Here is a 27774-nt window from a genome sequence, read left to right as displayed (position 1 = left end):
TTGTATTTTTAGCAGAAATGGGGTTTCTCCATGTTGTTCAGGCTGGTCTCAAACTCCTGACCTCAGGTGATCTGCCTGCCTCAGCCTTCCAAAGTGCTGGGATTACAGGCATAAGCTACTGTGCCCAGCCTACCAATGACTTTTATTTATTAAAGCCACCCAAGTTGACAGCAGCTTATTTGGCAAATATGCCATTTTATTCGATTACTGTCAGCCTTTCCAATGGTTTTCTCATAGGCTCTGTTGAGCCAACTTTTTCCTTTATTTCATGCGGGTGGTTTGTTTGCTGAAGTTAAGAAAAAACCTTCTTCTACTCCCTCCAGTCTAGAATGTAGATATGTGTAGTAACAATGTGTGGTGCCCTGAAAAAGACATGCACTTTGGAGTGAGACATTCCTATATTCAAAGACTATATAGTTCTGCTATTGTGTGTCTTTGCTTGATTTGCTCAGCATCATTTTCCACATTTAATGTCTTCAGGAAACTGGCTACTTAAAATGGTAAAAGTTGCATTCACTGTCTAAATTCTTTTAAAGTTTTTTTTTTGTTGTTAAATTTAAAATACACATTTCATGGACTTTATCTAAAATGTCAGTATTTGGAAGGAGTTTAACATACAGTTGAAGCAAATTTTAATTAAAGTATATAAAATATATGCTTTTCTGGCTTTCCTGGATGATGTAGACCAATAAATGTCATTGCCGGTTTTCTTTATAAATATTATAAAATTATTTACATACTTATAGTAAATGAAAGATCAATTTTAAGGTCTGGATAAACGTGAGCTAAACATAACCATTTTTTAATATGAAGAAACAAAACCATCTTTCTTCATGGCTAAAATAAACAGAAGCCTTTTTAAATGTCTTAATTTTTTATTTAAAAAGAATCTGGAATGGTCACAACAGAATGGCAGAATTAAAATACCATCATAGCTGTGATTGCTTAATTTTGTAACTTGAATTTGCTGTCATCTTGTAGATTTGCCAGTCTCTCTTGTAGGAAGTCTCATGTTTTTTAAAAAAAAGCATATAATTTTTCAGAATAATTTTTAATTAACTCCTTGTAAGTCAAATGGTAATCTGTAAAAAATAATTTCACAAAAGACTTTATGTGTTAAAAAAATTCATAATTTCCTCAAAATTTAAAATAACCCCACATTTTAGCCAAATCTCTTTGCAGCCTCTATTTTGTTTTTGTTATAGGATTAACTTCACCAAATGCTCTTTTCCTACATTACCAGTTTATGAGCTGCTTATACTGTCTTAGAATTTTGAGTATACAGGAAGAACTATTTTAAGAATAGTAAAACATCATCAGTATAAGGAATATCACTAATGATCATATGCACCTATCCATACTATAGTTCTTGTAGCAATAATGAATTGACGATATTTCAAAATATCACACTGTGATAAACAAGGATGTCTGATCGCAGAAGATAACACACGACAGACTCAATGCTCTACCATAAATCATTTTGAATTTGTGTACCTTGTCAGATATCTTCGGGATGTTTTTCCATCTGCTATCGGTATATTGTCTTCAGGTGCTTTCAAGTATATTTGAATATATTAATCCTCTGACTTATAGACATTAATTAAAGTGATAGGGCCAACCTTTTGCTGTCCTATTTTATTTAATATGACAATCTCATCAATATGAGGAAATACAGAAATAAAAGACACATTCCTTTACATTATTATAGAGATTGTCAACGTCACTTTTTCGTTAAGAAATGAAATAATTTTTATTCCCGGGCAAGATGGCCGAAAGAAATAGCTCCCATCTGTAGCTCCCAGTGAGACCAACACAGAAGGTGGATGATTTCTGCATTTCCAACTGAGGTGCCTGGCTCATCTCTTTGGGACTGGTTAGACAGTGGGTGCAGCCCACAGAGGGTGAGCCGAAGCAGCGTGGGGTGTTGCCTCACAGGGAAGTGCAAGGGATTGGGAAACTCCTCCCCTGGCCAAGGAAAGCCATGAGAGACTGTGCCATGAGGGATGGAGTTACCAGGCCCAGACACTATGCTTTCCCCATGGTCTTTGTAACCCACAGACCAGGAGATTCCCTCGGGTGTCTGCATTACCAGAGCCCTGGGTTTCAAGCACAAAGCTGGATGACTGTATGGGCAGACACTGAGCTAGCTGCAGGAGGTTTTTTTCATACCCCAGTGGTGCCTGCAACACTAGTTAGGCAGAACTGTTCACTCCCCTGAAGAGGAAAGTGAAGCCAGGGAGCCAAGTGGTGTTGCTCAGTGGATCCCACCCCACAGAGCCCAATAAGCTAAGACTCACTGGCTTGAAATTCTTGCTGCCAGCACACCAGTGTGAAGTTGACCTGGGACACTCAAGCTTGGTGGTAGGACGGTCATCCGCCATTACTGAGGCTTGAGTAGGCAGTTTTCCCTTCACAGTATAAACAAAGCCACCAGAGAATTCAGATAGGGCAGAGCCCATCCTAGCTCAGCAAAATTGCTGTAGCCAGACTGCCTCTCTAGATTCCTCCTCTCTGGGCACGGGATCTCTGAAAGAAAGGTAGCACCCCAGGCAGGAGCTTATGGATAAAACTCCCATCTCCCTGGGACAGAGGACCTGGGGCAAGGGGTGGCTGTGGGTGCAGCCTCAGTCGACTTAAACGTTCCTGCCTGCCGACTCTAAAGAGAGAAGTGGATCTACCAGCACAGTGCTTGAGCTCTGCTAAGGGACAGACTGCTTCCTCAAGTGGGTCCCTGACCCCAGGTCTCCTGATGGGGAAATACCTCCCAGCAGGGGTCGACAGACACCTCATACAGGAGAGCTCCAGCTGGCATCTGACAGGTGCCACCTCTCAGATGAAGCTTCCAGAGGAAGTAACAGGCAGCAATCTTTGCTGTTTTGCAGCCTCCACTGGTGATACTCAGGCAAACAGGGTCTGGAGTGGAACTCCAGCAAACTCCAGCAGACCTGGAGACGAGGAGCCTGACTGTTAGAAAGAAAACCCACAAGCAGGAAGCGATAGCGTCAACATCAACAAAAAGGATGACCACTCAAAAATCCCATCTCAAAGACAAAAGTTTGACAAATCCACGAAGTTGAGGAAAAACCAGCACAAAAAGGCCGAAAATTCCAAAAACTAGAAGCCTCTTCTTCTCCAAAGAATCATAACTCCTCACCAGCAAGGGAAGAAAGCTGGACAGAGAATGAGTTTGATGAACTGACAGAAGTATACTTCAAAACGTGGGTAATAACAAACTCCTCTGAGCTAAAGGAGCATGTTCTAACTCAATGCAAGGAAGCTAAGAACCTTGATAAAAGGTTACAGGAACTACTAACTAGAATAACCAGTTTAGAGAAGAACATAAATGACCTGATGGAACTGAAAAACACAGCATGAGAACTTCGTGAAACATACACAGGTATCAATAGCCAAATCAAGAAGAAGAAAGGATATTAGAGATTGAAGATCAACTTAATTAAATAAAGCATGAAGACAAGATTAGAGAAAAAATTATGAAAAGGAATGAACAAAGCCTCCAATAAACATAGGACTATGTGTAGAAACAAACCCTACATTTGATTGGTGTACCTGAAAGTGAAGGGGAGAATGCAACCAAGTGGGAAAACACACATCAGGATATTATCCAGGAGAACATCCCCAACCTAATAAGATAGACCAACATTCAAATTCAGGAAATACAGAGAACACCACAAAGATACCCTTGACAAGAGCAACCTCAAGACATATAATCATCAGATTCACCAAGTTTTAAATGAAGGAAAAATGTTAAGGGCAGCCAGAGAGAAAGGTCAGGTTACCCACAAAGAGAAGCCCATCAGACTAACAGCAGATCTCTTTGCAGAAGCCCTACAAGCCAGAAGAGCGTGGAGGTCAACATTCAACATTCTTAAAGAAAAGAACTTTCAACCCAGAATTTCATATCCAGTCAAACTAAGCTTCACAAGTGAAGGAGAAATAAAACCCTTTTACAGACAAGCAAATGCTGAGGGATTTTGTCATTACCAGGCCTGCTTTACAAGAGCTCCTGAAGGAAGCACTAAATATGGAAAGGACAAACCACTACTGGAAACTGCAAAAACATATGAAAATGTAAAGACCATCAACACTATGAAGTCACTGCATCAACTAATGGCAAAATAACCAGCTAGCATCATATTGACAGGATCAAATTCACCCATAACAATATTAACCTTAAATGCAATCTGGCTAAATGCCCCAATTAAAAGACTCAGACTGGCAAATTGGATAAAGAGTCAAGATCCATCAGTACGCTGTATCTAGGAGACCTCTCTCACATGCAAAGACATACATAGGCTCAAAATAAAGATTTGGAGGAAGATTTACCAAGCAAATGGAAAGCAAAACCAAAAAAGCAGGGGTTGCAATCTTCATCTCTGATAAAACAGACTTAAAGCAACAAAAATTAAAAAAAGAAAAAAAGAAGGACATTACATAATGGTAAAGGAATCAATGCAATAAGAAGAGTTAACTATCCTAAATATATATGCACCAAATAGAGGAGCACCTGGATTCTCTAACTACCCTAAATATATATGCACCTAATAGAGGAGCACCCGGATTCATAAAGCAAGTTCTTGGAGACTTACAAGGAGACTTAGTCTCCCACACAATAACGACGGCAGACTTTAACACCCCACTGTCAATATTAGACAGATCAATGAGACAGAAAATTAACAAGGATATTCAGGACTTGAACTTAGCTCTGGACCAAGTGGACCTGATAGACATCTACAGAACTCTCCACCCCAAATCAACAGAATATACACTCTTCTCAGCACCACATCACATTTATTCTAAAGCTGACCACATAATTGGAAGTAAAACACTCCTCAGAAAATGCAAAAGAACAAAAATTGTAACAGTCTCTCAGACCACAGTGCAATCAAATTAGAACTCAGGATTAAGAAACTCACTCAAAACTGCACAACTACATGGAAACTGGACAACGTGCTCCTGAATGACTAGGGGTAAATAATGAAATGAAGGCAGAAATAAATAAGTTCTTTGAAATCAATGAGAACAAAGACAAAACTTACCAGTATCTCTGGGACACAGCTAAAGCAGTGTTTATAGGGAAATTTATGGCACTAAATCCCCATAGGAGAAAGTGGGAAAGATCTAAAATCGACACCCTAACATCACAATTAAAATATCTGGAGAAGCAAGAGCAAACAAATTCAAAAACTAGCAGAAGGCAAGAAATAACTAAGATCAGAGCAGAACTGAAGAAGATAGAGATATGAAAACCCTTCAAAAAATCAATGAATCTAAGAGCTGTTTTTTTAAAAAGATTAACAAAATAGATAGACTGCTAGCCAGACTAATAAAGAAGAAAAGAGAGAAGAATCAAATAGACACAATAAAAAAATGATAAAGGGGATATCACTCATGATCTTACAGAAATACAAACTATCATCAGAAAACACTATAAATACCTCTATGCAAATAAACCAGAAAATGTAGAAAAAAATGGATACATTCCTGGACACATGCACCCTCCCAAAACTAAACCAGGAGGAGTTGGATCCCTGAATAGAACAATAACAAATTCCGAAATTGAGGCAATAATTAAGAGCCTACCATCCAAAAAAAGCCCACAGGACCAGATGGATTCACAGGCAAATTCTACCAGAGGTACAAAGAGGAGCTGGTACTATTCCTTCTAAAACTATTCCAAACAACAGAAGAAGAGGGACTCCTCCCTAACTCTTTTTATGAGGCCAGCATCATTCTGATAGCAAAACCTGGCAGAGACACAACAACAAAAAAAGAAAATTTCAATCCAATATCCCTGATGAACATTGATATGAAAATCTTCAACAAAATACTGGCAAACTGAATCCAGCAGCACATTAAAAAGCTTATACACCATGATCAAGTTAGCTTCATCCCTGGGATGCAAGGTTGGTTCAACATACGCAAATCAGTAAATGTGATCTATCACATAAACAGAACTACAACAACCACATGATTATCTCAATAGAAGCAGAAAAGGCCTTCAATAAAATTCAACACCCCTTCATGCTAAAAACACTCAATAAATAAGGTATTGATGGAATGTATCTCAAAGTAATAAGAGCTATTTATGACAAACCCACAGCCAGTATCATCACGGATGGGCAAAAGCTGGAAGCATTCCCTTTGAAAATCGACACAAGACAAAAATGACCTCTCTCCCCACTCCTATTCAACATAGTATCGGAAGTTCTGGCCAGGACCATCATGACAGAGAAAGAAATAAAGGGTATTCAAATAGGAAGAGAGAAAGTCAGATTGTCTTTGCTTGCAGATGACATGATTGTATATTTAGAAAACCCCATCATCTCAGCCCAAAAACTCCTGATAAGCAATGTCAGTAAAGTCTCAGTATACAAAATAATGTGCAAAAATAACAAGCATTCCTATACAACAGTAATAGACGGAGAGCCAAATCATGAGTGCTTGCTACAAAGATAATAAAATACATAGGAATACAACTTACAAGCAATGTGAAGGACCACTTCAAGGAGAACTACAAGCCACTGCTCAAGGAAATAAGAGAGGACACAAACAAATGGAAAAACATTCCATGCTCATGGATAGGAGGAATCAATATCATGACAATGGCCATGCTGCCCAAAGTAATTTATAGATTCAATGCTATCCCCATCAAGGTACCATTGACTTTCTTCACAGAATTAGAAAAAGCTATTTTAAATTTAATATGGAACCAAAAATAGCCCGTATAGCCAAGACAATCCTAAGCAAAAAGAATAAAGCTGGAGGCATCACACTACCTGACTTCAAATTATACTACAAGGCTACAGTAACCAAAACAGCGTGGTACTGGTACCAAAACAGATATGTAGGCCAATGGAACAGAACGGAGTCCTCAGAAATAATACCACACATCTACAACCATCTGATCTTTGACAAACCTGACAAAAACAAGCAATGGGGAAAGGATTCCCTATTTAATGAATGGTGTTGAGAAAACCGGCTAGCTATATGCAGAGAACTGAAACTGGATCCTTTCCTTTCACCTTATACAAAAATTAACTCAAGATACATTAAAGATTTAAATGTAAGACCTAAAACCATAAACACTCTAGATGAAAACCTAGGCAGTACCATTCAGGACATAGGCACGGGCAAAGACTTCATGACTAAATCACCGAAAGCAATGGCAACACAAGCCGAAATTGACAAATGTGAACTAATTAAACTAAAGAGTTTCTGCACATCAAAAGAAACTATCATCAGAGTGATCAGGCAACCTACAGAATGGGAGAAAATTTTTGCAAACTTTCCATCTGACAAAGGGCTAATATCCAGAATTTAGAAGGAACTTAAACAAATTTGCAAGAAAAAAAAAAAATCAAAAAGTGGTTGAAGGATGTGAACAGACACTTCTCAAAAGAAGACACTTATGTGGCCAAGAAACATAGGAAAAAACTTATCATCACTGATCATTAGAGAAATGCAAATAAAAACCACAATGACACACCATCTCATGCCGTTAGAATGATGATCATTAAAAAGTCAGGAAACAACAGATGCTAGAGAGGATGTGGAGAAATAGGAATGCTTTTACACTGTTGGTTGGAGTGTAAATTACTTCAACCTTTGTTGAAGACAGTGTGACTATTCCTCAAGGACCTACAGCTAGAAATACCATTTGATCCAGCAATCCCATTACTGAGTATATACTCAAATGATTTTAAATCATTCTACTATAAAGACACATGCACACGTATGTTTATTGCAGCACTGTTCACAATAGCAAAGACTTGGAACCAACCCAAATGCCCATCAAGGAGAGATTGGATAAAGAAAATGTGGCACATATACACCACCGAATACTATGAAGCCATAAAAAAGAATGAGTTCATGTCCTTTGCAGGGAAATGGATGAAGCTGTAAACCATCATTCTCAGCAAACTAACACAGGAACAGAAAACCAGACACTGTATATTCTCATTCATAAGTGGGAGATGAACAATGAGAACATATGGGCACAGGGAGGGGATCATCACACACTGGGGCCTGTCGGGGGTGGGGGTCAAGGGGAGGGATAGCATTAGGAAAAATACCTAATGTAGATGATGGGTTGATGGGTGCAGCAAACCACCATGGCACATATATACCTATGTAATAAACTGCACATTATGCGCATGTATCCCAAAATTTAAGTATAATAAAAATAAAAAAGGGAAAAAAAGAAATTAAACCGTTTTTAAATTTAATCTATCTCAGGTAAGTAAAGAATAATTGTATTCTAAAAATATGATAGCAAATATAATTTCTAAACGTAAATTCATGTTAAATGTGAAGTAGCCTTTTTTTTTTCAGGTAGAGATTTATAAAGCAGAAATGTTATTGCTTTTACAGATAGTTAAGAAAAATATAAATTAAAGTGCCTAAAGTAACAATGTATACTTATGAATCTCACTACAGGTTATTAATATGTTGGTATGTAAATTTTCTTTCAGATATGTAGCAATATATTCGAACACACAGGTTATTTTTATAAGAATGGGTTCATGTTGTACATGTTGCTTTTTCATCTGCTATGAAGTGCTTTTTATGCCTTGAATGAGAGATATGCTTCCTCCATTTTATCTCATCATATTCCTTTTATTTGAATATACCATAATTCATGTACCCAATTTTATTATTGCAGGGAATTTTGGTTGTTTCTAGTTTTATTTTCTTTTTATAAATTATATTGCTGTCATCATTAGTATACATATGTCTTTATGAACTTGTTTGATTATCTCCCATGTATGAATTCCAAAATAAAATTGCCTGGTGAATGAGAAGGTATTTTGGGAACCTCCTCATATAGATTTAGAATAATATTATTTTTCCATTTTATTCCACCATCTTCTTATCCAAGCATCACCCTGAAATCAAGGCATTTTAAAATGCTTACTTTCTTTTTTAATTTATGTATCAACTTTTATTATAAGTTCCAGGGTACATGTGCGGGATGTGCAGGTTTGTTACGTGGTAAACATGTGCCATAGTGCTTTGCTGCACTGATCAATCCATCACCTAGGTATTAAGCCCAGCACCCATTAGTTGTTCTTCCTGATGCCCTCCCCAACTTTTCCCCACCCTGACAGGCCCCAGTGTATGTTGTTTTCCTCCATGTATCCATGTGTTCTCATTGTTCAGTTCCCACTTATAAGAAAGAGCATGCTGCGTTTGGTTTTCTGTTCTTGTGTTAGTTTGCTGAGGATAATGGCTTCCATTATCTCCATCCATGTTCTGCAAAGGACACGATCTCGTTCCTTTTTAAGGCTGCATAGTATTCCATGGTGTATATGTACCATATTTTCTTTATCAAGTCTATCGTTGGTGGGCATTTGGGTTGATTCCACGTCTTTGCTATTGTGAATATTGCTGCAATGAACATACGTGTGTGTGCATTTTTATAATAGAAGAATTTATATTCCTTTGGGTATATACCCAGTAATGGAATTGCTGGGTCAAATGATATTTCTGGTTCTAAATCTTTGAGGTAGTGCCACAATGTGTTCCACATGAATGAACTAATTTACATTTCCACCAACAGTGTATAAGGGTTTGTTTTTCTCCACAACCTTGCCAGCATCTGTTGTTTCTTGACTTTTTAATAATCACCATTCTGAGTGGCATGAAATGGCATCTCATTGTGGTTTTTATTTGCATTTCTCTAATGATCAGTGATGTTGAGCTTCTCATGTATTTACTGGTTGCATGAATGTCTTCTTTTGAGAAGTGTCCATCCATATCCTTTGCCCACTTTTAAGTGGAGTCGTTTGGTTTTTTTTTTTTTTTTTTTTTTTGCTTGTAAATTTGTTTAAGTTCCTTGTAGACTCTGGATATTAGACCCTTGTCAGATGGCTAGATTGCAAAAATTTTCTCCCATTCTGTAGGTTGTCTGTTCACTCTGATGATAGCTTCTTTTGCTGTGCAGAAGATCTTTAGTTTATTTAGATCCCATTTTTCAAGTTTTCCATTTGTTGCAATTGCTTTTGGAGTTTTCATCATGAATTCTTTGCCACGCATATGTCCTGAATGGTATTGTCTAGATTTTCTTCTAGGGTTTTTATAGTTATGGGTTTTACATTTAAATCTTTAATCCATCTTGCTTTAATCTTTGTAGAAGGTGTAAGGAAGGGGTCAGGTTTCAGTTTTCTGCATATGGCTAGCCAGTTCTTCCAGCACTATTTATTAAACAGGGAATCCTTTCTCCATTGCTTGTTTTTGTCAGGTTTGTCAAAGATGAGATGGTTGTAGATGTGCGGTCTTATTTCTGAGTTCTCTATTCTGTTCCATTGGTCAATGTGTCTGCTTTTGTACCAGTACCATGGTGTTTTGGATACTGCAGCCTTGTAGCATTGACGTCAGATAGTGTGATGCCTCCAGTTTTTTCTTTTCACTTAGGATTGTCTTGGTTATATGGGCTCTGTTTTAGTTCCATATGATTTTTAAAACAGTTTTTTTTCTAATTCTCTGAAGAATGTCAGTGGTAGTTTAATGGGAATAGCATTGAATCTACAAATTACTTTGGGCAGTATGGCCATTTTCACAATATTGATTCTTCCCATCCATGAGCATGGAATGTTTTTCCATTTGTTTGTGTCCTCTCTGATTTCATTGAGGACTGGTTTGTAGTTCTCCTTGAAGAAGTCCTTCACATACCTTGTTAGCTGTATTCTTAGGTGTATTATTCTCTTCTTAGCAATTGTGAATGGGAGTTCATTCATGATTTGGCTCTCTGCATGCCTGTTGTTGGTGTACAGGAATGCTAGCAAATTTTGCATATTGATTTTGTATCCTGAGACTTTGTTGAAGTTGCTTATCAGCTTAAGAATATTGGCAGCTGAGATGGTAGGATTGTCTAGATATAGAATTATGTCATCTGCAATAAAAGACAAATTGACTTCCTCTCTTCCTATTTAAAAACCTGTTATTTCTTTATGCTGCCTGATTGCCCTGGCCAGAACTTCCAATGCTATTTTGAATAAGAGTGGAGAGAGAGGGCATTCTTGCCTTGTGCTGGTTTTTAAGGGGAATGCTTTCAGTTTTTGCCCATTCAATATGATATTGGTTATGGGTTTATCATATGTGGCTCTTATAATTTTGAGTATGTTACTTCAATATCTAGTATATAGAGAATTTTTAACATGAAGAGATGTTGAATTTTATCGAAGGCCTTTTCTATATCTATTGAGAAAATCATGTAGTTTTTGTCTTTAGTTCTGTTTACATGATGAATTACATTTATTGATTTGTGTATGTTGAACCAACCTTGCATCCCACTAATGAAGCCAAGTTTATCATAGTGGATAAGCTTTTTGATGTGCTGCTGGATTTGGTTTGCCAGTATTTTATTGAGGATTCTTGTATCCATATTCATCAGGGATATTGGCCTGAAGTCTTCCTTTCTTGTTGTATCTCTGCCAGATTTTGGTATCAGGATGATACTGGCCTCATAAAATGAATTAGGAAAGATTCCCTCCTTTTCAATTGTTTGGAATAGTTTCAGGAGAAATGGTACCAGCTCCTCTTTGTACCTCTGGTACAATTCAGCTGTAAATCCATCTGGTCCTGGGCTGTTTTTGGTTGGTAGGTTAAACATGCCTACTTTCTTTAAGCTAGGTTTATTCACATTATTTTTCTCAATATTAGGTATATGTCAGTTGTGCATTTTGATTAGCAAATACAAATCAGAAATACACCAAAGTCAGTGAACAAATTTATCTCACAAAATCATGTGTTCCTTTCATCATTTGTATTACTTTTTTTTTTTTTTTTTTTTTAGTATGGAATTCTACAGACAACCTTATTGAATATTTTAAAATCCCTCATTTCTATCACTTTATTCATTCTGAGCTATAGAGGCCATATAAGATGAGAAATTCCCTCTTTTCTCCCAGGATTCATTAAATAAAGAATAGATCATTTACTTAACTAGTTACAGTGAGCCTACTTAATTATTGATTACCTATTAAATGTCAGGATATTAGTTTTAGAGGTTTTAATAAAAGAGAAACATGGTTTTGCTTATATCTCTCTCTCTTTCTCTCTATCCACAGGTACACAGATATATATTTATATTACCCACAGTTAATGATATTATATCCTCTTTTCCAACAGTAGCACTCATTTTTTTTTTCTAATTTATGTACTTCCATTTTGTTTCTCCTTTTAAAATATGTAGTGAGGGAAGGATATAGTATTATCTCAGATGTGACAAATTCAAGGCAAATGTGATAACTCCTTCTTAGTATATCCATAGCAGGTATTATTAATAAGTTGTGCCATTTTTTTTCCCTTTTAAGTCAAGAGATAGCATCAAGATTCTTAGTACAGGGCTTCAGTGAACACCACCAATATTTTCTTCATTTCTCATTTTCTACTGAAAACAAATAGAACTGATGGGCCATTTAAAATAACAAAAATGTGTTAATAATAGGTTGTTGTAGCTCAAGGGATCACATTTATGGTTGCTTGATAAAATATAAAAGTCAATTAAGTAAACTTCAGATAAGCAACACGATGCTTTTTGTTTTTGGTTTTGTTTCTGGGTTTTTAATTTTGTTTTGTTCAAGTGTGTTCCAAATATTGTTTGTGGACATACTTATCCTAAAATTATTTGTATTTATCTAAATATTTTTATTTTAATTTCTCGGCTAAATTTGGCAAATCAAAGACTTTTTTTCTGTATTTTAGAAAAATGGCCAGAAAAATATAAAATTATAATAACTATTAAAAGTTGTCCCATAAGTTTAATACATAATAAGAACAAAAATAAGCATCCAGAAGACATTGGATAACCCGAAGATCTGCAAGACTTGTTAAATAAGGTATTACTATATAAAAATAAAAGAATGATTTTAATAAAAGGAGTTACAGTTTTCTAAAAGACAACTTTCTAATATCTATCAGAATATAAAGTTTTGGATCATTTTTGAGTCACTATGTAAGAATGCATGACAGGTATGTTTTTCTATGTGTGGATACAGTACACATATAATATACGTGTGTGCATATGTGGATGTCTGCAGTATCATATATGATGAAAATATAAGATATTTGATAAACCATTATATATAATAATCTCATGTTTGAGAAAATATATATTCATGTATGTGTATGAAAGATATCCCCAATTTTATTATATTTTATTGTATTTATCTTTGGGCAGCAGCATATGAATTATGTTCACTTTGTCTTGAATACCTATTTAATTGTCTTTTATATTGACATTTATAATTAGAATGCCTGTAAAACTATGTTATTTTAACAACAGCAACAAAAATACTAGCTACTCAAATAATAGAGAAAAGAAAGTCATTGAGGTAAATTTTACCAATACTTAATCAAGCACTGTCCAAATGAGAATAACCTTGAGCCAACAGACTTTGTGTATTCCTGTTTTATTGATAATGCCTCTCTAGTTGTAATATGCATCCTGAGGACATCGTTGCTGATACTATTAAATACAAATTTTTATAAGTTTATTATCAGAATGAAGTAGTAGCTATAAAACGAAGTACTAAAATCAAAAAACACACTTGTCACTTACACAAAGGCAACCAGCTGTATAATAAGGTCAGAGAGAAGATAAAGATTCCACGGTATCTGAGAAATCTGAGTTTAAAACCTCAGCTGTTCTAATTTTTCAGATTGTGTGATTTTGGTTTAATTACTTAACCTTCATTAACATCAGTTTTTTCAACTACAAGTAAAACAGTAGCTACTTCATTGTTAAAATTCTGAATCGTAATAGGTACTGACAATGTTCACTTTACCAGTTTCTCATTACCTTTCTTATTCTGACTTATTTCTTCTCTGACTTCTCACCACTCCCAATGCTGGTGCCATCTCTTCTGTCATCGACCATCCCACTTTGACCATAAAAGGTGATGAGTAAAGCAGAATGCACAAAGGGTTATGTCTTATTTGTTATCTTCCTTATGGAATATAGTATTCTATTCTATTTATAGTGGATGATCAGTGAATGTGTATTGATAAGACAACATTTTATTTAAACAATATTTGATTTAGGAGCAATAGAGAGGGCATTATTTAAATTTTAGGTTGTTGGTGATGTAGTCATTCAACTCCTTATTTTTAATCATTTTTAGGTGGATTATTACTTTTTTAATTGTTGTGAAAGAATGCTTTTTAAACACTACTTTACTTTGTCATAATTCCAGATCAGCATCTGATAAAATCTGGCACATGAGTCGACCTTTAAAAAGCCCATCAAACAGTGATTTACAATTTCCTCCTTCATAAAATGACTGATATCAATAATAATTTATTCTAACAATAAATTCCAGTCAGTGAAATGGAAGCCCTTCATACTCTGTGACATGATTAAGGAAAAATATTTGGTGGGGTTAGTTTCATCCCTTTATACTTAACCTCAGGGCATTTGTTATCTGTCATGTATGAAATAGAAATTAGTCATTCTCAGAGGAGGATTATATATAAACCTTGCAAAATGAAGATTATATAGGAACATAAAATATTAAAACGACAAAAATAATAGAAAGACATTTGTGGGCTATGAAATATTTTAAATTATTCTAAAGTACATTTTTCACTTTGTGTTTTCTATTTATAACAATAATTTTTAACATATAGTTTGGAATGTTAACCAAATTGATTATCAAAAATGAAGAAAATAAAGAGCATAAATTGGAATATTTAAGCACGGTGGCTCACGTCTGTAATCTCAGCACTTTGGGAGGCCAAGGTGGGTGGATCACCTGAGTTCAGGAGTTTGAGACCAGCCTGGCCAACGTGGTGAAACCCCGTCTCTACTAAAAATACAAAAACTAGCCAGGCGTGGTGGCAGGCTCCTGTAGTCCCAGCTACTTGGGAGGCTGAGGCAGGAGAATCGCTTGAACCCGGGAGGCGGAGGTTGCAGTGAGCAGAGATCGCGCCTTTGCACTGCAGCCTGGGCGACAAGAGCAAAACTCTGTCTAAAAAAAAAAAAAAGAAAGAAGAAGAATGACGAATGTTTCCTGTCAGAGGCAGGATCTCATCTGGGCCTTCACAACTTGAATGAAGACACGGAGGAGGAAATTGCAGGCTCAAGTAAAAAGGCAAGAATGAAGTTAGAAGTTTTAGTGGAGTTTCAAGAGAAAGTTGCACTTTTGAAAAACAGCAGGGAATATCATTGAATAAGTAGACTGGAGCCAGTTTGCCTGCTGTTTTCTTTTTATTGGAATCTTATTAAAATATATTAAAGCAATTTTTATAAAAATAAAAATTCAAATATACTTCCCCTTCCTATTCTGGTAAGATTTCATCTCAAGGCTAGTTATCTCTAAGATGTTTGGCATTTCTGTTTGGTCTGTAATACATATATATAAAAGTAGGAAATGCAAAACAGATTTATTTTTTCTTATGCAAAATAGGACATAGCATGAATGACAATTGCCCTAGCTACCTCAAATTTTGTAATAATCCCAAAATTTCTATATTGTGTACCATAATTACTACCATAGTTTGAAATGGTTTTGTAATACATACACTGTCTTTGCCAAAAGGTTAAGAAATTAGACTTACACATAATTATCGGGAGCTATTTACCCCAACTGAACATAATTACTGAAATCACAAGAACACAGATTTGAAAGGAACCCCAACAGGTTATATAGTTCATGGTCCAATCTCTTCAAGGGCATACATTTAACCCACCACAATTTACCAATTTTTTTTTTCCTTTTCTTAATCAAGTTAATCCATTTTTCTTACTTTAAGCAGGATTGTTTAAAACCTCTCCTGATGAAAAAATTCTGTTTAGTAAATAAAGCCCTCTGGAGAGAGAGAGAGATTCCGCAACAGCCCTTGGTATTTCGCTTTGGCTTGTGTTTAACAATATGCTTGCTGCAAACATTTCTTCAGGATATCTAAGGTAATTCCCTCATGCTTCTTCCACCGAGGACCGTTTTCTCTAGTCTTGTGTGTTTCACTTACAGCAATGGAAGTATTACTTTATAGTTGCTATAATCTGTATTTAGGTGGGAAAGTATGGGTGATAGGAGCAAATCTTTTCCATCTGTAGTAAAAAGTGATGGGGGTGTATAGAGTGACATTATTGATATTATTCTTTTTGACCCCCAAAAGTTTCATGTAGTTTTAACCTATAAATCTTTCCTTAAAAATAAAAATATCCTTCTTCCCCAGTCAGCTTCTAGGGGACCCATACTCACCTAAGGTTGATCACATTTTGGTAGAGCTTATTTTTTTTTCTCTGGGTCATAATCCAAGCTCTTACATTTTCCCTAAATTATTCCCATCATCGTCATTATATTATTCTGTTTTCAGGGCCTTCATTCCCACACTGTCTGCTAAGTAAGGGGTTTAAAAAAAATCTCATGTGAATTGAAAGTCATCTGTAGTGTAAACTGTACAATTTGTATGTTTACATTTTAGAACTATTTGGAGGAATCAAATCTCAAACTAAGGATAACAGTGGTAGTAATTTCAGGCCCCCTGTTGAAAGATAAGGTATAAAGGTGCCCCAGAAGCCCATTGAACGGTGCTGGACACAGAGAAAATGCCCTATTCTATTAGCTATTGTTATTAGTTATGATGAAGATTGTGTTGGTGGTGGTATTGTTTAAATATGTTAGAGCAGGAGTTGTATCTTACTTGCTGTCTTTCTCCTGGAGTATAGTGCTCTGCTGTATTTAGAGTGGATGATCAGTGAGTGTGTATTAATAACACAATATTTTATTTAAGAGCAATGGATAGGACGTTATTTAAATTTTTAGATTGTTGGTGAACTAGTCATTCAAACTATTTATTAATCTTTTAATTCTTCATTGGGCATTCATCGTTGCACATCCCTGTCATCCTTTGGAAGTAGCTTGGCTTTTTGGCTTGTTTTGGCCAATGTAATGAAGCCAGAATTGATAAATGACACTTGTGCACAGAAACTGTGAACTTCGTGACTGAGAGTGTAATTTGTCACGTTTTCTTTTCCTGCCTCAGTAGTCATGAATGCACTTCCCAAGATGTAACTTCTGTCACCCTGGGTCCCAAGGCTGCTTGCTAAGCAGGATCTCATTTGAACACCTACTTCGGATATGCAAACTGGGTTAGAAATAAAAGTCTGTCATTTTAAGCTACTAAGATTTTGGGGGTTTCTTTTTTATTGCGGCATAACCTGGCCTCTCTTGACTGATAACTGGCAACATGAGTATTTGTGAAGAAAATATTTTTGCTGCTAGACATGACTAAGCAAACTATTTTCTCTGCACACAAATAAATTATGTTCAGGTGTCACTCCACATAACTGATTGTGCCATGCCAACTTTCTCTAAAGTAAATGTGGTGAAATCCTTTCCTTACAAGGAAGAAACACAGCATCTGCTATATTTGAATGGGAAAACTACTTCTGGCTGGCTGTCCATAGTGCTGAATGGGGAATAAAATCTGTCTGGCTGCTTATGTCCTGAATTTTGGCACTGAGGCAAAATGTGAGCAGCTCAATTTACCTATGTTATTGTATCCAGAATTCCCTCTTCTCCCATCTTAGGCATTAAAAAGTACGCAGTGCAATGACTTATCTTTCAACAGGTGCAATTGTTAATTACTTGAGATTTTCAGGGACAAACAGAGAAAATCTCTCTCTTAGTAACATCAAGAAAGACTGAAGGGTGGAGAAAATAATTCTCGCTTCCATTTTTCAACCTCACGTACCTGATACTCCAATTAGAAACTCAGTGATATTTTTGAGATTTTATTTTTCTGCTTTTATGTATGAATATTGTTTTGTGTTTTCAGTGCTTTAAGAGATGCTACATCTTTAGAAGTCATTATTTTTTGGTAATTTTTTGGTAAATAATTATAAAGAAATGTACATTTTTTACTTTTTAATGGGGATGAGTAGGAAACTAAGATGAAAATATGTAGTTTCAGTGGAAAATGAGAGAGATACATAAAAATCATTTTATTTTAAAGAACTGCCTCAAAATTTGTTTATATCATCCCCAAAGTGCTGTTTTAAGTTTTTGTTTTACATTAATTTTACTGTCTTGTTATTAGGAATAAGATATGATCAAAACAATTGAAATGTGGATCAAAAATACTGATAATCTTAATTCAAAAGCTTTGTTAATCATACTAATATGAATTATTTTTAAGCCTGAAATCTGGTTTTAGATTATATTAGAGTAGGCCCATTTCTTTATGCAGATGGTAGATAAGGCTCCTTGTTAGTTCAATTTTAGATGAAATGAGTAAAGAAAGAGCACTTTCTGAAAACAGTAGTCATTTCATATTGTTTTGTGGTTTACAGTGCTCCATTAAAAACACATGACATTGTTAGGCCTATTTTAGGCAGTCATACAGTCTGATTCACAAGGAAGAATTGATAATTCCTTCCATGTTTTACTTCTGTATATTTTTAGATTTTGTTTTCTGTATGTCATTTTCTTACTGACAGGAGGATGAGGAGAAAGGCAGGATGGGTTAAATGGATTCATTAAAATACACAAAAAGGCAGGGTCTCCATTGTTTTCGGACTATAGAGTAGTTGTAATAGGATGCTTTTTCAAATATGAATAGAAATTATTTTCATAAAATATCTACTATATCTCAATGCTTCTGTTGCACCATCTCCAATCTCCCCAATGTCTTCATATCCTTATTTGTATTTCACATACAAGCTAAAAAATTTCAATTATTTAAATGTATTTAAAATTAAAATCATATAGCTAGCAAATGACAAAACTGAATTCAAATTCAGTGTCTGTACTGGCTGAATCATGGATATGAGTTTTGAAAGGTTATTCCTACTTTATATATCAAACCCTTTTCCAATGATAGAGAGGTTAGTTTTCTGAATGAAATATTAACTGTTATAAAACGTATGTGTTAAGGATGAAGAGATCTTATTGGGGAATTGCTATATAAACTCCAAAGCAAAGTTTCCAATGGGCTTTTTTCCAAGGGCTAGTGTGTGCTTGTCCCAGAAATAGACATGTATATTTTTTACCCACCCCTAGTGACACTAGAATACTCTGTTCTTTAAAATCTAGGGCTAAATTAGGCAAGGAAGGTTCAAACTGGACAAACCTACAATTATCAAAATCTCCTCTTAGAGCTTTAAGAAGGCAGTCGGGACTCAGCAGGTATTTTTATTTGCTTATTTCTCTCGTCAATTGAAAACACAATCAAATTCTGGCTGTGTGACCTTGGGTATTTTGCTACCTAAGTTTCAGTTCTTCATTTGTAAAATACACCTATTTTTTTCATAGGATTGTTCTTTGGATTTATTTAAGTATGATATTTAAAGTTTCTATCACAGTGCCTGCCATAGTATGACCTTAAAACTGTATTTACTGAGAGCATGGGAGCATACATTTAAGAAAGGAATTGTATTATTACCATTACAGGTTCCAAGGATATAACAGAGAATAAAACAGACAAATTTGCTGCCCTAATTAAGCTTATAGTCGGGTAGGAGAAGATATTATATATTCTATTGGTTGAGTGGTACTCTGAATATAAACAAATAATAAATAAAACAGATTAAGGGGGATAGAGTGTTCCAGGGATTCTTTTTTACATAGGGTGATGAATGAGTCTCTGATAAAGTGATATGTGAGTAGAGAACTACAGGAAATTTGGAAACCTGGAAGGAAAACATTGTGGACAGAGAGACTGACTGGTGCAAAGGTATTGACATTAGAATACCTTCTGTGAATTCTAACAGTGGAGGGAGCGGGGAGGACAGTGGGAGATGAAAGCAGCAAGACAGTTGGGGAGCTGATCACATGGGCCTTGGCTGCCATGCTGAAGGTAAGACACAAGCTGTATGATGGAAAGCCATTAAAGAGTTTTGAAGTGAGGAATGACTTGCTCTGACTCTCAGACTGAGAAGATCAGAATCCTGGTTGGCAGATGATAGATTTTACGGGTAACGCTTGAAACAGGGAAATAAATCTGTAGGGAATTTTAATAGTTTAGGTAGAACATGATGGTTGCTTGAATGAGTGATATTGATGAAGGAAGAAAGAAAATATATTATGGATATTAAAGGTAGAACTGACAGAATTTGCCAATAGATTCTTGTAGGATATGGGAGGTAGAGAGGTACCAAGGATGCTTCCAAGTGTTTTGGCCTGAACAGCTGGAAGATTGGAGTTGTCACTTCCTGATGGGGAAGGCTGCCGGAAAGGAGCAAGCATGAATATGAAGAGAAATGAATAGTAGCTAGACGAGGACCTAAGTTCAAGGGGAGTAATAATTAAAGATGAGTGACATATAGCATAATATATATCACCCATCTGGATGTGAGATATATACTATATATGGAGTGATCTGGGGTGAGGAAAAAATTGATGATGCAAAAGAGGGGCTGATATCCTTGAGTAGGTAAGAGATGGGATTTATTGAAGCAGAGCAGAGGCTGGGCTGCCATAGAGATGCAGAGGGACAGCAGTGTGGAGGTAATTGATACAGGTTGTTAAGTATTTGCCTAAAATTTGTCATTGAAAGTAATGGCAAACCCGCAATTACTTTTGCCCCAATCTAACAGATTTGATGGTGGTGGGGGAACTCGGAATTTCTCTTAAATATAAAGCAAGTTTCTCCATTGAAGGAGTGGAGGAAGAGAGAAGGTGTATATCAGTTTGTTAGGTCTGCCATAACAAAGTACCACGGAGGGGTTGATTAAAACAACTGAATTTAATTTTCTCACAATTCTGGAGGCTGTAAGCCTGAGATCTAGTTATCAGCAGGGTTAGTGTCTTCTGAGCCTTCTCACTTTTGCTTGTGGATGGCCTTCTCCCTGTGTCTTCATTCTTCATGTGGTCTTCCCTGTCTGTGTCCCCGCTGATCTCATTTTAACTTAATCACTTCTTTAGAGTCTCTATCTCCAAATATAGTCACTTTCTGAGGTATTGGGATTTAGGACTTCAACATATGGGTTTTATATTAATATTAATATTAATATTAAGAGGGACATACTTTAGCCCCTAACAAGGTATTTAAAATTCAAGGAAAGTAACATATTGCCTAGAATGGGCTAGGAAAATGTAAAATTGCAGAGCAGCATTTAGATTAATGTAGTAGACCATTCATAGTTGAAACATTTGTAATATCTATAAGATTAAAAAATTTAAGGGACAATTAAGTTTAAATTTTAATAACTCTATGTCGTTTAAATTAAATAATTTTTTTCCTGAAAATATACTCTGTATTCTAAGTAGTCCAGAAAATAAAATAGAAAATAATAGGAATGGCACTAGATTTACTCAGTATGCACACATATTCCAAGTATATTCATCAAGTGTTGTATATTCATTGTATCAGAAATTTACCTACAGAGGGTAAAAATTAGAAAACTAAGAAAGACAGAATAGATTGGTAGAGTGAGCTTTCTACATCTTTTTCATTCTATGACCCTCAGACTAAAATCTAGTCTGCCAATCTGTAATACATTCTTATATTCTGTAATTAAAGTCTTGTGCTTTATTTGTCTCAGATATTTAAAACATTGTTTTCTCAATCTCTTTGTAGTTTATCTTTAAATTGATAGATAATATTTCCAGAAATATTTTGATTTTATTTTGCAGTTCATTGTACTGTATTTTGTTTAATTTCCTTTCCAAAGAGAGGGGAGTCTTTTTGGCTTTTTAGAAATCTTATTGTCCATAATTATTCAATATACAATATTTAATTTTATAAATGTAAGGTTTAAAATACATTAGAAAATAAAGTAAGCATTCAGTACATAATTTAACTATGATTTTGAAGAATAATTTTGTTTAGTTAACTTAAAATATTTATTTTGTTTCAGATAAGAAAGTGATAAACAAGTTTTATGCATGATTGTTTTTAATGAGTTTTAAATAAACCAAATATTAATTTATATGCGATATAGTTGATTTGGTAAATAAAATCTATCATTTTATTGTTAAATTCATCACCATTGATCACAATATATAGCTTGGGTAGGAGATTATGGTTGCTTGAATGAGAGTGGTATTGATTAATAGGGTAATTTTGTTAGCTACGCAAAGTACAATATTGATAATTTTCTAAAGCCCAAGATATTTATTTATATTTGGAAGAGTCTATCTCAATACAATATTAAAATAAGTTAAGCAGAAGTCTACCTAAAGTATTCACAAAATTTAGATGCCATCCAACTCAATCACTTTGTCTCTGAAAACATAGATTCTAAGCAAAAGTTTGAGAAAAGTACATACATGTACTTTTAAACATGTGTTTAAAGTAGACAGTGTGCCTGATCCATATCATAATTTTTTCTAGTAAATATGAACCTTTGTTGTTGTTAAGTAGAGTTTTTCTATTTAAATATCATCATTTAATGAAGCAGGGGACTGACATATACTCTTTCAATATAACCCTTTTTTTACTATTGATAGAGCATTTTTTGAACTTTATGGTTATCCTATGTGATAAAATATACAGTAGAGGTTAAAACATTATTTGAAATGTTTTTAAGAGAGGTGAAATGTGTGTGTAGGAAATACATTTTATATAACATTGTTTAAATTATCTTTCTCAATACTTAGCAATTTGTCAGAAGTTTCTCTACAATTTCTTGTTACGTTGAGATTTGTCAGATGGCTTTACTTTTGCTTCTTGACAAGAGTCCCTTGAATGAAATTCTATGCTGCAAGTTGTACCACAGTCTACTTTTTTTCTCCTATTTCTCAAACAATGAGACTTGGGATTTTACCAATTTTGAGTGTTTTAATATGCCCATAACCAGTTTGGGTTATATACCAGTTGAAAATCTAATTAATTCTCCAGAAAAACACAAAACTTACATACACTAAAAATGTTCCATACAAATTCAAACAATTCATGGATCCCCAAAAGACAATCCATGGATATTTATGGAATTCAAATCATAGTGCTTCTAGACCCACAAAGAAGTCTAGTTATAACAATTTTCACTTATGATCTTGATAGAATATAATATACAGTGAGAACAAGAGAGGGGTTGTTTATGATGAACTGAAAGCTCACCATACCAAAAGTATGAAAAATGTAAAGCTCAAAATTATATATGTACTGTAATTTCAATGATATAAAATGTGCATGCTCTGGACAAAAACTTTAAAAAATCATGAAAAAAAAGAAAAGTAGTTTTGAAAGAGTAGTAGGATTATGAATAAACATTTCCTTTAAAAATTGCATTTTAAGCCTCTATTATTTTGTATTTTAAAAAATACAGTAAAAGGAGAAACCTACAAAAGAGACAACCTATACCCTGGACAAATGCAGTAATCTCTTATCTATTCTTTGAGTATCCACTCTTGCTTCCTTTCTTTTCGTTCTGTTGAACGAAGCTAAAATAATCTTTTTTTTTTTTTTTTTTTTTTTTTTTTTTTGAGACTGAGTCTTGCCCTGTCGCCCAGGCTGGAGTTCAATGATCTTGGCTCACTGCAACCTCTGCCTCCTGGGTTCAAGCACTTCTTCTGCCTCAGTATCTAGGGTTACAGGTGTGTGTCATCATGCCCAGCTAATTTTTTGCATCTTTAGTAGAGATGGGGTTTCACTATGTTGGCCATACAGGTCTCAAGTTCCTGATCTCGTGATCCACCCGCCTTGGCTTCCCAAAGTGCTAGCATTACAGGTGTGAGCCACCACACCCAGCCAGCTAAAATAATCTTTAAGAAATTCCAATCTGTTTTTACCACACCTCTAATTAATACTCCCCAATGTTTTGTAATTCCTCTCAGAATAAAAATCCTGAATGGGTCTCCAAGGCTCCTCCTCCCACCATTTCCTCCAGTTCACCAGCTTTTCCTAGAAAAAGGCTGTCTTACTTTATATATGACTTTATGCATTCATTCCTTTGTCTTCCTTCCTTCTCTTCTAAACCTTTTTCATCCTTTACACTTCAGTTCCACATTTACTTCTTCTTTGGGAAAGCTCCTATTGATCTTTCAGCTTGATCATACTTATCGTATTCCAAATTTTTATTTTATAGCATTTTTCAAGTGAATAAATCAAGAATAAGCCAATGATCCAATTCATATTTGTATAGAATCTTATACAAATTAAAAATATTAAGTTTTCTCTACATAGGTAAAAACGAGGATGAAGAACTACCATATTCTGGCTAAGTTAATCAATATAGGCGCCTAGCCTTCTCCCGTTACAATTAACATAAGCAAAGCAAAGCCTCTACAAGACAGTATGGCAATGAAATTACAAGAGTAACGAACATGCTCAGTGAGTGAGTGGAGAAGAATTTTACAGTTAAGCTGATAACATGACCCCTAAACCTCCAGTGATTTTCATATATTAAAAAAGAGAAAGTCAATTAAGCTGTATAAAGAATAACTTAAACACATTATCTGTTGTCATGTGGACATAATAGCTGACTGGTTGAATCTGTACTTTTTAAAAATTATGTAAGGACAGCTTTAGGTCATTTCACACTAGGGGTTTCAAATGGAAAGACAAATTCGCTCAGTGGAAGCTCTTCAGCATCACCCAAATGGTTGAAATAGGAACTATTTCCAGTTTCACCAAACAGAAAGTGCTGGTACAATTGCACATAGAATCATTTGTGTGGACTTAACAGTTAAAAAAATAGGAATATTTGTCATCCCCTACATTATACTTCAAGAAGCCTAAATATAACAGAAAGATTGTGAAATTATAGTATTTTTAGCTTTAATATCAGATATTTTTTGGAAGCTTCACTTTAGCAAATCTTATTTTGTAATCTAATATTGGCCACAATATACTATGTAAGTAGAAAATACATATATTAGTTAAAAATAATAATTTCAAATCTGATTTAAAAAAAATTCTGTAGATTGCCAAAAAATGGACAAGTTGCTAAAATATTAAGGCCAATGAATCAGCAATTCAATAGCCTTTTCTAGGTTACCATGACAGAAAGAATCATTATCTACTTTGTTCTCTTCCTTCTGTAAACCAAGACTTACAAAGATTTTGCAGCTTGAAATGCATCCCAGACAGCAGTCAATGTTCAATTTTGTCATCAAGTACAGTTACCAGCAGGATGCTGAATGCTGACAAAACATGTAATGATTGCTACTCACCAAAGGGTAATTGAGATTCTGGATTTCAAAATGTTAAAATATTTGAGATGTGGGCAAAGATCTCATGACGAAAATACCAAAAGCAATTGCAACCAAAACTAAAATTGACAAGTGGAATCTAATTAAGCTAAAGATCTTCTGCACAGCAAAAGAAACTATCATCAGAATGAACAGGCAACTTACAGAATGGGAGAAAATTTTTGCAATCTAGCCACCTGAGAAAGGTCTAATATCCAGAATCTACAAGGAACTTAAACCAATTTACAAGGAAAACAACCTATCAAAAGGTGGGCAAAGAATATGAACAGATACTTCTCAAAAGAAGACATTTATGGCTGGGTGCAGTGGCCAGCACTTTGGGAGGCCAAGGAGGGTGAATCACCTGAGGTCAGGAATTTGAGACCAGCCTGACCAACATGGTGAAACCCCATCTCTACTAAAAATACAAAAACAGCCAGGCGTGGTGGTGGGTGCCTGTAATCTCAGCTACTCAGGAGGCTAAGGCAGGATAATCGCTTGATCCAGGGAGGCAGAGGTTGCAGTGAACTGAGATCGCACCACTGTGCTCCAGGCTGGGGGACAGAGTAAGACTCTGTCTCAATAAAAAAAAAAAAAAAAAAAAAAAAAAAAAAAAAAGGACATTTATGCAGCCAAGAAACACATGAAAAAAGGCTCAGCATCACTGATCATTAGAGAAATGCAAATAAAAACCACAATGAGATACCATCTCATGTCAGTCAGAATGGTGATTATTAAAAAGTCAGGAAACAATAGATACTGGCGAGGCTGTGGAGAAGAAATAGGAACACTTTTACACTGTTGGTGGGAATGTAAATTAGTTCATCCATTGTGGAAGACAGTGTGGTGATTCCTCAAGAACCTAGAATCAGAAATACCATTTGACCCATCAATCCCATTACTGAGTATATACCCAAATGATTTTAAATCATTCTAGTATAAAGACACATGTACACATATGCTTATTGCAGCAGTATTTACAAGAGCAAAGACATGGAATCAACCCAAATGCCCATCAAGGAGAGATTGAATACAGAAAATGAGTTACATATGCACCATGGACTACTATGCAGCCAAAAAGAATGAAATCATGTCCTTTTCAGGGACATGGATGAAGTTGGAAGCCATCATTCTCAGCAGACAAACACAGGAACAGAAAACCAAACACCACGTGTTCTCCCTCATAAGTGGGAGTTGAACAATGAGAACTCATGGACACAGGGAGGGGAACGACACACACCAAGGCCCATCAGGGGGTCGGGGGTGAGGGGAGTGAGAGCATCAGGACAAATAACTAATGCATGTGGGGCTCAAAACCTAGGTGATGGGTTGATAGATGCAGCAAACCACCATGGCACATGTATACCTATGTAACAAACCTGCATGTTCTGTGCATGTATCCCGGAACTTAAAGTATATATATTTTATATATAACATATATAATATATATACACATAAATATGCCAAAATTTTTAATTTTTTAAATTGTTATTAATTTTAAAATTCCAAGATATATATATATATACACACACATATATATATATAGTGAGAGCAAACCACTTAAGTTTAAAACCAAATTCAAAATACTGTGTCATTTCTACTTAAATTTAGTCAAAGACTTTTAACATTCAAGTACTTTTTACAAATTATAGACAACTTGATTCAGAGCATAGACATAGAATGTAAATGGAATAAAATATCTGAAGAAAGAAGTTTCCTTTCTCTGTGTATGCTTTTTACTTAATAAACCAATTTTGCTTCACTTTAAAGGGAGAGAGTAACATTTCTCTGTCCTCCTTCGACCTATTTGCTTTGCAAATGTACTTTATTGTAACTTTTAAACAAAGAAAGTCTTCTTATCAATTGTTAGAAGTTTTAGCTTTCCAGAAACTGTGGTTATAGTCAAGTTCATTAAGAGAACCATGCAATTAGGGATATGAATCTCTTCATTCTCTCTACCTGAAGAAATTTCTGATAGAAGATAACTTGGCAGGATAATTTCTATACAAAGTTAATTTCCTATTCAGTTTCTTAGCACCTAATTTTCTCCTTATAGCCTTTAAAGAACACTCACGCATGTAAAGGGAGTAGCTAAGTCCAATGGAAAGTATGAAAATGCTTGTATAAGCACTTGTTACAAGCACTTTTGTGTTGCAGTAGACTGCTCCAAAGATAGTTAGATTTTTAAACATTATTTTAGAAGAATGCAAAGCTCTACAATAGAAGAAACAATATGGCTTAAAGGTTAGAACGTATTTGCTTCTGTGAAAAAGTTCTTAAGCTTTTGGTCTTTTTCTTTACACTTTAAATAAAACTATATGTATCTCACTGCTGTTATTAGAATCAATTTGCTAAATAACTAAACTGAAACTAATATTAGAGATGCAGTACTTTCTCATCTTGTTAATAAAATGCTTACAGTAGCATCTAGTTTTTTTCTGAAAAGATGTGTCATTTTTCTGTATTTAAAGTTATGAATTACTTAAGTAGTATTAGCTTTGTTAATCATAAGAATACAAAGCTTCCTCCTCTCATCCCTTCTACCTGGTATCAATTTACAGATATTCCTATTCATAGCATAATTTTTTTTCAAAAAGGACCTGTCACATAGTTTCAGGCTTTTTTATTCTCTTTTATGTCTTGTGTTTCACCTCCCTAATATGGTCAGAAAGAA

At 35.1% G+C, this 27774-nt stretch overlaps 1 protein-coding gene across 3 annotated transcripts in view; it reads left to right on the top strand.

Moving 5' to 3' along the window:
• The window catches only part of SEMA3E (semaphorin 3E), a 285354-nt gene that overhangs the window by 16888 nt on the left and 240692 nt on the right, over positions 1-27774 (top strand). The gene's annotated exons all lie outside the window — the stretch shown is intronic.

Source organism: Macaca thibetana, chromosome 3 (genome assembly GCF_024542745.1).
Source record: "Macaca thibetana thibetana isolate TM-01 chromosome 3, ASM2454274v1, whole genome shotgun sequence".
Taxonomy (NCBI): Eukaryota; Metazoa; Chordata; class Mammalia; order Primates; family Cercopithecidae; genus Macaca; species Macaca thibetana.
This window is presented reverse-complemented; position numbering and strand designations above follow the sequence as displayed.